The following is a 14215-nucleotide window of genomic DNA, read 5'->3' on the forward strand; positions in this document are numbered from 1 at the left end:
TCCAATCCAATCCAATCCAATCCAATCCAATCCAATCCAATCCAATCTACCTGGAGTTAGCATCAGATTCCATAAGTTAAGGACTCAGTTTTACAAGACTGCCCCCCCACCCACTTCAAATGCCAATTGCAGCTCCCAATTGTACTTGTACTTCTGACCAACCAGCTGTAAATTCAGGGGTTCCACCAACCCTCTCTTCAGTTTCAATAATTTGCTAGAATGACTCACAGAACTCAGGAAAGCCCTTTACTTATTATTACTGGTTTATATAAAACATACAAGTCAGAAACAGTCAAATGGAAGAGATGCATAGAAGAAATGTGGGACGAGGAGGTGGCACAGAGCGTCTGCGCCTTCTTTGGATGTGTACACTGCCAGCACCTTGATGTGTTTACCAAGCTCTCTACACCCAGTCATTTAAGGTTTTTTATGGATGTTTCATTACATAGTACTGATTGATTAACTCATTGGGCATTGGTGATTAACTCAATCTTCGGAAGAATTTTCTAGGTCTTTTATTTCTTCCTTTTCATGTTGTTGACATTGTAGATATTTTGATGATCACTGGAACATTTTCCATGAAATAGATTAGAAAAACAGAAAGAAGTGAAATTCTTCTCTCTTTTATATTATTGTCCAATGTGGAAGGTGGAAATTATTGAAGGTAATGAGTTTTCTGGGTTTTTTTTTTTCCTGTATCTCAGCACATGGAAGTGTAAGGAAGAATAAACTCTAAAGGAAGCAAAAGAGAGAAAGTGGTATTCCACTCTACATGATGTGCCAGTGTCATGTGATGGCTGAGTAGTGAGTGGTTCCAGGGTTTTTATTTCATACATATTCATTTACTAGGGGCATATTTTTGTTTGTTTGTTTCTTTATTATTATTATTATTATTATTTTTAGAGAGGGACAAAGGGAGGGGGAGGGGCAAAGGGAGGGGGAAGAGAATCTTAAGTAGGCTCCACACCCAGCACAGAGCCCAGCACAGAGCCCAGTGCAGGCTTAAATCTCACGACTTTGAGATCTTGACCTGTGCCAAAATCAAGAGTCAGACGCTTAACTGACTGAGCCACCCAGGTGCCCCTGGGCATATTTTTGTTTCTAAATATGGTAGATTAGTAGGGGGATGAGAAGTTGACATCGTATATTCATTTGTTAATATATTCATTCAATATTCATTTATCCACAAATAGGTTACCTATTATAGATACAGGAGTGAACAGACACATGCTCCCTCACCTCACAGAGCTTAGACAAATGGGGGAGACCAGTATTAAACAAACATACACAAATATCTCCACACAGGTTGCGATAAATACTATGACAGGAAGAGACTAAGAGAAAGAAAAACAGAAGGACCCAGTTTACATGGGGAGTGAGTTTTAGGGAAGGCCTTGTGGAGTAAGTCGAGATGTGGAAGTGGAGTAGGAGAGGACAGGCAAAAATGACCTGTTTTTTAAAGTATATGTCATATGTTGACATAAAGCACAGAGCATTATACCATGCTTTGAAGAGCTAAAACTTTAGCTATAGATCTCACTGATACAAGGAATTTGAGAAACGAGACAGAGAATCATAGGGGAGGGGAGGGAAAATGAAAGAAGATGAAACCAGAGAGGGAGACAAACCATAAGAGACTCAATCTCAGGAAACAAACTGAGGGTTGCTGGAGTGGAGGGGGGTGGAAGGGATGGGGTGGCTGGGTGATGGACATTGGGGAGGATATGTACTATGGTGAGTGCTGTGAATTGTGTAAGACTGATGAATCACAGACCTGTACCCTTGAAACAAATAATAAATTATATGTTAATTAAAGAAAGACACATTAGTAAACAAACAAAAAACTAGCTATAGAAATAAATAATGTACATATCCTCCCAAGGAAGTGGAAGGGAAGACTCATGAGCTGAAGAGGGAAGTGAGCAGAGCTGCCTTCCAAGGCACAGGTGGTCAGGACTGTGGCTGATGTTGCAGGTTGCTGTTGGGTCCAGTGGCAGAGAGACTGTTACCCACTTAGCAAAGCAGCCAGGGCCCATCCTTACCGGTATCTCTTGGAAACCATCTTTGTATTTTTCTCCCCTTCTTTCCTACCCCCCCACCCCCCTTTAGACAACATTAGTATCTCTTGTTCCATGTGTTGGCAGGATGTAAGGTGGATGTATTTTGTAACAAATTACCTTACCAATTGGAAACATCTCCTGGTCTAGGTTAGTTCTTCCATTAGAAATTATCTGCCCTTCCTCTGAAACCTGCTGCCAAGAGTTTGCTAAACCATTATCTGGCATTTCTGTACTTAACATTCAGGAGAGTGTTTATGCAGTATCATTTCCAATACTGTTTGTTTTCACCTTGGTCTTTTGTTGAACACACTATAACATTTGTAATTTAGGGGAGTGTCAGGAATGACTACATATGGGTACCCAACAAGGAGTGAAAATCTGGAGAAAGAGATTGCAATCAGACATTTATTTTCCAAAGGACAAGTTTTTTTCAGTCAGTTTTTCTGCCTTTCAGATTAGTCTGTCCTTGGGCTAGTGATTTGTAATAACACTGTCCATTCATGAAAGCAGATATTGGATGGATTTTGGTACTTCTTTTGGTTCTCCTGCAGTACATGGTATAGAGCTCTGGATATATGTTCAAAAATGCTGTATAAAAGATCACATCAATCTGTTCCTAGCTGCCCTTACATAGGGTATGATGTGCAGTGCAGAGAGGGGGCCTGGTAGATCACGTGGCGGGTGAAGGTAAGCTGTCCTGCTGGCCCCAAGCCAGCATGTGCCTGAAAGGGCCTCATAGAGATGATGGATGACAGATACATGTGTGCCTAAGAATCCACATTTTGGGATATAGGGCAAAATGGAAATACCCTACTGTTTTATAAAGTTCTGTCTTTACTTCCCTCTCCCACCCTACAGAGGGCAGGGAATCTTCTCCTCCCTTGGAAATACTTTGTGAAGCAAGCAGAAGTTCCTTGAGTCACAGCAGAGTCTCTAGGCCTTCTATTTTCATCTTCATCTTTTCTCAGACTAAATAGTTATAATATTTATAGTCTTGGGGAAGGTAAGGAAATATGTAGTTTCCCCAACAGTTGAAGTTAAGGGTTCCTGTGTCTGAACCCCAACTCTCAGGGACCCTCTCCTATGTGCATATGCTAGTCACCTGCCAACTGGAGCAAGATTCTGCTCTTCAACATTCACAGGAGACAATTTTCTAGCCTCTGATTGAATATCCCCAGTGATCTAATTGATTCACGAATTAGTCCTTTTCATTCTTGGACCACTTTAGGCATTGGAAAGATTTTTCTTATATTTAATCACAACTTAATCCTTTCTATCTGAATCCCCAATTTTCTCCTTCTTTTTCTTTTTTCCTTTTTTTTAATGGACTGGCAGAAGACAAGTATCTTCTTTTTTCTTTTTCTCTTTTTAAATTGATGTATAGTTGACACACAATGTCACAGTAGTTTCAGGTGTACAACATAGTGATCAACAACTCTGTGTGTTATGCTGTGCTCACGACAAGTGTAGCTACCATTTGTCACCATACAACACTATTACGATACCATTGACTATATTCCCTATGCTGTGCCTTTTATTCCCATGATTTACTCATCTCATAACTGGAAGCCTGTATCTCCCACTCTCCTTCACCCACTTTTCCCTTCCCACCATCCCCTCCCCTCTGCCAACCACTGGTTTGTTCTCTGTATTTATGGGTCTGTTTCTCCTTTTTCTATTAGAGTCTTTCAAAGTTTGAAGAAGTTCTTCTGGTTCCTCTTACTCTTTCTTTAGGTCACATATCCACTATTTTTTCAGCTATTCCTTCTGGAATATGATTACTGGACCTCATTGCTATTTTTACTTTCTCTTCTTAGTATGTACTGTTGTTTTTCATTGCCCCTCTTAACATAACTATTCCATCTGATGCATGTTATGTCTCAATTTTTTCTTTTATTTGTTCCAAGTGCCTATTTATTTTGAAGAAAATCTTAAGAATTATATGACCAAGAATATATATTCAATAAGGTTAATAAATTAGATACAGAAAACTAGGGCAAAGGAAAGAAATGAAAACACACCTTTTAATGACTGCTAATTACTTAATGTAATTGTAAAAACTGTTAGTTACTTAATGTAATTGGGTTTTGTTTAATAGTTTGCTGAGATTCCTGGAAGCCAACTTAACAAGGAAACATAGTAAGTTATGTAGGTCTTGTGACCAGAAGAGAGAAATCATTTCAGTTCTTCAGAAGACGCTATGGTTTCCCTGGGGGTATTAAATTCTAAAATGTGTTTCTTACATGGATTCTTTATAGCACACAAAACATAGTGAGAATGACCTCTCCATCAGTCTGAAAAATGCAACAGTGATGTTCACATGACTATTTCTTATACTGACCTTTACTAGATGCTCTTGGCATAACATCTGAGCACAATTCAGTAAAATCAGTTTACTTCACTTGTAACAACGCTTTTAACACTCTCCACCATTTCCTGACCCTAAAGATTCTTCCCACTTCATGTCACAGTCTTTGTGAATTGAATATTGTACACATAGAACCCTTTCTCCAAGGCTGATGTGTATACCGAGTTAGGGATTTGGTGGATTTTGATGATGATCCATGGCACTTATTTTTTCGTCTTTGGTTTGGGTCTATTTCTGTATAGTTGGAGTCATACTAGGAAAACTAACATGTTTTAATTTTAACAGTTGTGATTATGTTGGGGAGTGAGAGGTGTAAATCATACTTAATGCCCCGGCTTTTTCTTTACCTTCTCCCAGAGAGTCCAGATTGGTTTACAGTCAGAGTTACTGCAGTTAGGACCTTGAGGGTGGGACAGGCCTGTGCTGCTCAAAACTCTGTATGAAGAACCCTCCCCTGGGGAATGGGAGTGTCCCTTTGACCATGGGAAGGGACGTGCAGTTCCAGGAAACACTTGCCAAACCACAGAGATTGTAGGCCTACTGCCCATCCATTATTATCATCATTATTTAGCATCATTCAAAGGTCAGAGCCAAAATAAATGGTCTGTCAGCCAATTGAGCAACACCAGCCTTTACCACAGGCATTGGAGGCCCTTTTGGTATTTAGTAGCAATGACTTGGGTCATATTCTTGTCTGATTCCATCAATCTGGCTGGGCTTCTGCTTTCTGCCTGTCTTGCCACAACTTTTTTTTTTGGCAGTGCCCCCCTCCCACCCCCCTGTAATAGTTACTTGGTATGTGTTTGCTGCTTTATTTTTTTAGAATTTAAACAAGGAAAGGGGTTGAATTAATTGTGCTAGTGAGTGATAAAAGTACTCACGGAGGCTTTTTGAGGCTCCTGAATTTTGGGTTCTGATCTACCTCTGAAATTCTGCTCCTCTTGGGGATAAAGCATAGTATTGTGGTCAAAAGCATAGAGCTAAAACTCAAGAGTTCAAATCCTGACTGTGTCACTTAGTAGCTGAATAATCTTGGGGAATTTACTTAGCCTCTCTATGCTTCAGTTTCTTCATTATAAAATGAATTTAGTAATAAAAACCTCCTTCATGAATTTGAAATTTGATAATACATGAAAAGTGCTTGGAACAGTGTCTGTCTCAGTGTGTTAGCTGCTATTATTATTAGGCTGCAGAAATCATACCAAGATGTCAGCCTTATATTGAGATCACTTTGGGTTGAGGCTGTTTGGGAAGGAGGTGCTTGGGATTCTATTTGGAGATGGATAATGGGAAGTCCACCTCCCCAACCCCCCCCCCACCCCAAGCCCAGACCATCCAGAGAGATGGATTCCCCCCCCTCCTCTGGGGATAAAATGGAATGAAATTATGATGACTCAGAAGTGTCTGCATCCTAGGGCTCATGGCCAACTTCATTGTTCATTCTAACAGAAGGGATGTTTAGTTTGGGTATGCATAAATTTTGCTCCATCTGCTTACCAGGGCCCAGTATCCAGGCACAGCATCTGTTGTCTGAGGCAGGGGAACAAGGTATCCTCGTGGACTTTGAACCAGACCTATCTATCTGGCTCTGAATCTTAGGTTAGCTTGTTGACTTCTTTGAGTCTCAATTTCTTTCTCTATAAAATAGCAGTTATAATTCTGACATTTCAGGGATGTTTTGGAGACTAAATCATATGGCACATGTAAAATACCCCACATAGTGTTTGACCTTAGAAGACATTTGCTTTGTTAGCTTCCTTCCCTTTCTTCTGATTCTTCCCTCTCTGCTAAATTTATTAAGCCTCAATGCAGGAAATAATTGAGAGGAGTGCTTTCAAATTTAATGTGGGGTGGGGGGATCTTGTTAAGTTACAGATTCTGATTCAGCAGGTCTGGGGTGGGGCCTGAGTCTGCCCTTCTCATCAGTCCCCAGGTGACACTAATGCTGTGTCTGAGACCCTCACAGCAGCACAGCTCTGTATTTCCTCCCTTTGCCTCTCATCATCACCTTTTAGATTCATGTTAGTCTTTTTTTTTTTTTTTAAGATTTTATTTATTTATTTGACAGAGAGAGAGAGGCACAGCGAGAGAGGGAACACAAGCAGGAGGAGTGGGAGAGGGAGAAGCAGGCTTCCCGCCGAGCAGGGAGCCCGATGCGGGGCTCGATCCCAGGACGCTGAGATCATGACCTGAGCCGAAGGCAGACGCCTAATGACTGAGCCACTCAGGCGCCCCTCATGTTAGTCTTTTAATGGTCTTACCACACACGTGCACTTCTAGGATCATCATTTGGAGAAATAGCAAGGGCTGTATGTTATCACACCCCTCAGAGCGCTCTCCCTCCTCCAGCATAGGCAGCAATGGTGGAGGTCTAGGAGAAACCTATCTTGGGCATTTTGTCAGAATCCCCATGAGCCTGGGATCCCAAACTGTTTTCCATAAAATACTATGCTCCTGTCTGTTGACGGCCTCCTTTCTGAATCTGGGTCCCTCCATGATTGCAGATTGCAGGTCAGTTAGGTTGGGGAAGTTTTCTTTGTTTCTTTAGAGTTTGGAGGGAGTTGACTTGAAGACTATGCTTCTGTCCTCACTAAGCACCTTAGATATTTTTGGAGCTATGTGTTCCAACTACTAGCCTTCTCCAGGTTCATTAGATTATGTTCTCTCCAGTGTACACAGATGGAGGAGTCTACTTTTGTTCTTTTTTTTTTTTCTTTTTGTCATACACGCTTGTGAGTGCTTGTGGCATATTCTTTGATTGGTTCTAGATTTTATCAGGTTTTTCACATTTACTTTTGAGAACCCTCCTCATTGTTGTTTCTCTGTAGCATTGGATCTTTTTTTTTTAAGATTTTATTTATTTATTTGAGAGAGAGAGATAGCAAGAGAGCTCAAGCAGGGGGGAGAGGGAGAAGGGGGCTCCCCACTGAGCAGGACTTTGGGATCGTGACCTCAGCTGAAGGCAGACGCCTTACCTACTGAGCCACCTAGGCACCCCACATTGGATCTTTTAAATATTTTAACTTCTTCTTTTTTCTTCCCTGCATTACTTACTGGAACTTTTTTTAGTCTGAACCATCATCAGGGTCAGATGTATCTGCTGTGTGCATTTTGGGAATAGGCCCTCATTGTCCTCAGGCAACTTTTCTTGAAGTAAAAAATGTAAAGGTGACTAATCTCTTTGGGTTACATCCCTTTGAATTAGAGATATGGAGAAGAAATAATAGCCTCCTTCTTTTTGTTTTGTTTTGTTTTAAATTAAAGCAAGCCATTTTTTTTTTTTAAACACTCCAAAATGTCTACAAGCTAGTGCTTGGTCATCAGCCATGTTACAAAACAAAGCAAGTCTAATCAGTCTCTTTTAGGCTTTCCTTCGTCCTGTTTCATGAAGAGTTTCTCCTACCTGGTGGGGCTCTACCTAATAGGTTTGCCAGTTTGGGGAATAATTTGAAAATAGTCCCAGGTAAGAACCCAGGTATTTTAAAAGTTAAGATGGACAAGTATTGCGGGGGGGAGAAAAATAGGGAAAATATTTGATGTAAAGAAAAGTCAGAGGAGCCATTAATATTTTCACCTTATCTAGATATATCAGTCAGGATCATAATAGAAAACAGCACACTCAATAATAAAGGACAATTTACAAAGGTAGGTGTATGGAAACCCAGGACTACTTGTAGCTGAGTTGTTACCGCCCTTGGGCCTAAAAGTGACCTTGGCTGGGAGGGACCTGACCTCACTATTCTTCTCTCACACTTTCAATTTCTCATTTCCTGCCAGAGCTCTCTGTTGGAAGAACCCAACGGGAAGCAGAATTCATAGCAACCTCTTGATACAGTTCATGCTGGGCAGCCTCCTGCGGCAGATAGCAGAAGAAGGCGGGTGAACAGAAGACCGAGAGGGGTAATCAGAAGCTGACTAGCACACTAGTTTTACACTTTCTTTTGAAGGACTTGTTCACCTGAAGACAATATCAGTATTGAGAACTCCTTGAGGGAAGACACTGTCCTTCCCACTTATATGTGGGACACTGTTTAAAGGATTGTTGAGTGAATAAATGGGACTGTTCATTTCCTTCCTTTCTCTTGACTTGCACTTGGGGTGGCCAATAATAGCTGGATGCTGCTGTCTTGGTTAAGGGCTTGTGTTCTGAATTGAAAGGCACCTCATAGTCATGGCTAACTGACTCAAAGAGATTAATACTTCCTGATCATGTAATTATTCTATTTTTAACCATCTCATTAATAGAACTGTTAAACAAAGATAGAAATTACTAAGTTAATATCTTGAGTCTTTTTGTTTTATTGTTGTTTTTATAAATATCCAGATTTAGCTAGGCAATACATTCATGAATCTTCAGCCCTTCTCAGATTCTAAAATCTTTTTAAAAAAAGATTTATTTATTCTAGAAAGAGGGAGAGAGAGAGAGAGAGAATGGGGCAGGGGAGGGAGGGGCAAAGGAAGGGGGAGACAAGCAGACTCCCTGCTGAGCAGGGACCCTGAGATCATGACCTGAACCAAAATCAAGAGTCGGACGCTTAACTGATTAAGCCACCCAGGCGCCCCCTTTCTCAGTGACTATTAAATCTAACCCTGTTATTTCTCCTCTTACCAATGCCCCACTGGCCAGCAGATGGGTAAGCTGTTTAATTTGGGAACCCATGTGACTTTTGATTCTTTCCCAGGCTGCTTCAAGAGAAGAACACACAAAGGGCTAAATTAGCTTAACTATCTTTGGTAGCTTTAAAAGAAGGTCTATGACGATGGACTCTGAAAAACAAACTGAGGGTTCTAGAGGGGAGGGGGGCGGGAGGATGAGTTAGCCTGGTGGTGGGTATTGAGGAGGGCACATTCTGCATGGAGCACTGGGTGTTATGCACAAACAATGAATCATGGAACACTACATCAAAAACTAATGATGTAATGTGTGGTGATTAACATAACAATAAAAAAATTTAAAAAAAAATAAAAGAAGGTCTATGAATAATGCCAGGTTTCTCTTAACTGTCCAGAGAGCAGGAGTTGAAAGTAGAAATGAGTTTATTAGGTATAAATTTTGGAAAACTTCCTCATGCAATCAAATTATCATCCCTAATGATTCTCAGACATTAGTATTTTATAGGAAGGAATAGAGCTAAATGCTACAAGTGACTACTTTGGAGGCACCTGGGGTTCTTGAAGTATTCAGGTGTAAGGGCAGAAGAAAATATATTGGTGGGGAGGAGAATGAGTCCCTTTTCACTCAGAGCTTTGCTATTCTTGCCTGAGCGTTATCAGGGCTTGTGTGTGTGTGTGTGTGTGTGTGTGTGTGTGTGTGTGTGTGTGTGGTGTGGGGAGATAGGAGAAATGAGGGAGCCTCAGAATCCTTTAAACATCCAGGAAAAAGATAACTTTATCCTTTGTTAAAATGAATTGGGTCCTCAAATTCTATTTGATCTTTGTTTGAAATTCTGATAGGTTTCTTTGCATACACTATGTTAATGTGTTTTTGACCTATCTTCTTACTCTCCTGAAATCTATTGCTATTTTACATAACTTCAAATCTGAATGGAGTATTGATTTAGTTCTTTGCAAGGATTATAACTCTTGGAGGACTTTTTTTTTTTTTTTTTTAGATTTTATTTATTTATTTGAGAGAGAGAATGAGAGACAGAGAGCATGAGAGGGAGGAGGGTCAGAGGGAGAAGCAGACTCCCTGCTGAGCAGGGAGCCCGGATGCGGGACTTGATCCCGGGACTCCAGGATCATGACCTGAGCCGAAGGCAGTTGCTTAACCAACTGAGCCACCCAGGCGCCCTTGGAGGACTTTTTTATAGTTCTATTTCCAGGGTCCCCAAAGACAGAATAGGCATGGCTGGCTCACATGTATCCCTCACATTACCCAGAATGACAGGCATTCTCTGCTCCCATTTACACCCCCTGCTGTTAAGGTCCCTCTATTAATGGGTTTCTGAGTTTGGGTCATGACGTCTCTGGCTAAGGCTATGGACCTACAGAAGAATGCAATTTTTTTTGCTTAATCAGGATTTGAGATTTAAAAAAACTTTTGTTTCTAGTTTCTTCACATGTCATAACCATTTTGGATTTGACTTTTTGCTTTTGGTATGGGAGTGAAGGGCTAGGGTCACTGGAAGAGCCACTTGCAGGCCTGCAGTTGAAGTTTCTACTACAAGCATGTTTTGTTTGGCAGGCAGGGACCACCCCCCCAACCCTAGTAAGACTAAACTGCTTCAAATAGAGCACACACTCTCCTGTTCGTCTCAGGCTCTATAACTGCCTATTGTTAAATTAGTTCTCCTGGGGGCATCTGGAATCTTTTACATTCTGTCTTTTCCTAAACACTTTTAAAAACAGTTCTGTTTTCCAGAATAATTATACCTGTCTTTACTTTTGGCTTGGAACTTAGCTACTTGTGTAAATCAAATGATTCCTTATTCATTATGTACAAATAATAAAATTAACAATTGTATAGTTCTTTAGAGCTTATGAGGTATTTTTATTTAATTCACTGGATTATCACAATAATCCCATAGCTAGGGAGGTGGGTATTTTTCTCTATATTATGAAAGGGAGGTTATAATAGCATGGTGATTAAGAGTATAGGCTTTGGAGTTAGACAGTTTGTTTGAATTTCACCTTTCGTAATTACTAGTTTAGTCTCAGCTAATAAACCCGCTCAGTTTCCTCATCTGTAAAATGAGTATATACTACCTATCTTATAGAGTCATTATAAGAAGTAAATAATTAATTCATACAAAGTAATTAGAACAGTGCCTGGCATATAGTAAGTGCTCAATAAATCTTAATTGCTAAAACTATCATTATTATTATTAACAGTATTGAAGACATGGAAACGGAAAAATTAAGAAATCTACAACAGCTAGTTGGCAGAGCTTTGGGGCTTTAACCAAGGTTTGGAAGTGTCTGGTACTGGTTTTTTTCCTCCCTATTTACTACTGATTTCCTTATGTGCTTTGGGGGGACTGTAAGATGAATCATCCTTTTATTTTTTGGCTTCCATATCTTCATTTTCTTTTGTTTCCTCATATTTAGAACTCTTGGGTATTGTCTGTCCAGTCATGGGATCCATCTGTCAGAATTCAGCAAAGTGTAGGCATGTCCATATCCCTGCAGGTGGACTCTCCTTGACACAGAGCTGCTGGGGGCTTCTGGGGTCTCTCTGAAATTTGTCCAGATAGATAGTCTGGAAAAATTAACATCCTGTTTAAAGTAAAAGTATCCTATTGTTGCCACATGGAAGACATTTTTTAAAATAATCAGTAAGCATATATTTCTCAGTGCTTTAGTTTCTTTTCTCATAAAAGGGAGGATACTTAACTTTTGGTGATCTCATTTGTCATTTCACATCCCTTTGAGGTATTGAGAAAATAGGTTATATTATCCCCAGGGGGGTGGGGCCAGGAGAGGAGTAATGAAGTCCAGTGTGAGAGCTTGTTTGGAGGTTCTAGCAGGGGAGCGCAGCTACTCATATACCCTTGACCGAAGAACGGTCCTCCTCTATCGGGGAAGGTCGTCCTCGTCGACCGAGCGCGCAGCTTCGGGAGGGACGCACATGGAGCGGTGAGGGAGGAAGGGGACACCCGCCTAGCCAGCCAGATCAGCCGAATCAACCCTGGCGATCAGTGGGGTGACAGATGTCGCAGCCAGATTGCCCTCACATCCTGAAGTCCAGTGTGAAAAGAGCATAGGCTATGGAGTCAGGTAGATGAGGTTCAAATGGCTTTCCCATTTTCTGTTATATGTCTCCAAATCCCATTTTCCTTATCTGTGTAAGGAAGATAACCAGAGAGGATACTGCTCACAGAAGAGATCGTGCCAGGTACTTAGCATGTAAATGTGGCTATTATTAATGTTGTTGGGGAGGTGACTTTTCACACTGGCTGAGGGTGACAGAGACTCAGGTCTCATCATTCTTAACCAAATGCTATGTGAACTTCTTCACCTGGGTATATTGTTTCTTTACATTTTAAAATCTAGGTGTTTTGACCTTTTATTTACTACTTTATTTATTTTTTTAAAGATTTTATTTATTTGACAGAGAGAGACACAGAGAGAGAGGGAACACAAGCAGGGGGAGTGGGAGAGGGAGAAGCAGCCTTCCCGCTGAGCAGGGAGCCCGATGCGGGGCTCGATCCCAGGACCCTGGGATCATGACCTGAGCCGAAGGCAAATGCTTAACAAGTGAGCCACCCACGCGCCCTGCTACTTTATTTTTTTTAATTCATTTTTTTATTGTGTTACGTTAGTCACCATACAGTACATCATTAGTTTTTGATGTATTTTTAATGTGCCTAATATGGGCAGGTCACTTGGCTGTGTGTTTAGCAAAGCCATGCGCGACACTCATTACATCAAAGTCCCAAGTTTACCTCGTGTCACAAGGCGAAGTTAATGTTAGTGAATCCACATGACCAACAAGGAATATGACACAGAATCTCTCAGATGGTATTGGGGCAGCTATTCTCAGAAAGTGAAAGCAGCAGGTATTTATTATTTACTATGTTGCTCAGCATTGTGTGAGGTTGGGGACACAATAGAAACACCAGAATTTGTCTGTCTCTTATAAGACTGACAATTTTCCAGGGAAAACAGATGTGATTGAAACCTGACACAATTAAAGAATGGTAATAAACACTATGTGATTCAGTCACATTAGTTAAGTGGGCTCTCATAGACTGGTGGGTAAAAAGACTAGTAAATCCACACTTAAAGGATGGCTTGATAAATGAGAATAGAATAATTAATATACAAGGATGTAGAGGAGGCGTTATGTGGTGTGTGTGCATTTAGGTGGTGGTGTGGGTTCCAGGGAGAGGCAATGCTTGAGTTGATCCTGATGACTAGTGGGGGATGCTGGAGAGAGGAGTATTGAGTGAGGAGGACCAAAAATCACACTTTGAAAGGCACTGAGAGATGAAAGAGCTTAAGGGTAATAAAGAAAAGTATTTGTTCAGTATTCCTGATGGTCCGAACTTAGGGTTTCCAGGGTTAGTGGTAGGAGAGCAGGCTGGAGAAGTGAGCGAGGGATGTCATTAAAGACATTGTGTCTTTATGGACTAAAGACATGTTGAGCAATATGAGCCTCAAGGTGTTGGCAACCAAGCAGGCCAGAGACGATTATCAGTTTCAGAATGATCGTTCTAGGAGGATCTTCCAGTAAAAACAGGTAAGAAATAGTAAGGGCCTGAATCAAGTCTTAGAAGAAAGAAAAAAATGAATGAATGGTTGGATGAATAGTAAAGTGAGTAAATGGATGATATTAAATGGATAATTGTAGAAGTTCAGAGAAAGGGGATGCCATAGTAGGAACAATATTAGAGGAATACTTTATGATGGAAGAAGATTTGAGTGGTCAGCCCAGTGACTTGTCCATAGTAGGTAATTGGTAAGCTGGGTATTGACTGGCTATGGGATTTATATGAGAAAAGATAGGGAGTAATACCAGGTTGCACAAATGTGTGAGATGGTCAAGGAGACAAATCTAATTGGAAAAGAGTGGTAGATAATATGATTTCCTATGCAAATTGGTTGCACATTTTAGAAGGCTTTGAAATGCCAGATTGAGGAGCTTAAACTTATTTCATTAATCAGTAGGAAGCCATTTAAGATTCTTTTTTTATTTTTTTAATTTTTTTTTTTTATTTTTTTAAAGATTTTTATTTATTTATTTGAGAGAGAGAGAATGAGAGACAGAGAGCACGAGAGGGAGAGGGCAGAGGGGGAAGCAGACCCCCTGCTGAGCAGGGAGCCTGATGTGGGACTCGATCCC

The 14215-nt window shown here is 40.7% G+C and overlaps 1 protein-coding gene across 2 annotated transcripts in view; it reads left to right on the top strand.

Annotated features, from left to right (window-relative positions):
* GALK2 (galactokinase 2) overlaps positions 1-14215 on the top strand; it is a 118703-nt gene that overhangs the window by 64472 nt on the left and 40016 nt on the right. The window lies entirely within an intron of this gene.

Source organism: Neomonachus schauinslandi, chromosome 9 (genome assembly GCF_002201575.2).
Source record: "Neomonachus schauinslandi chromosome 9, ASM220157v2, whole genome shotgun sequence".
NCBI lineage: Eukaryota > Metazoa > Chordata > Mammalia > Carnivora > Phocidae > Neomonachus > Neomonachus schauinslandi.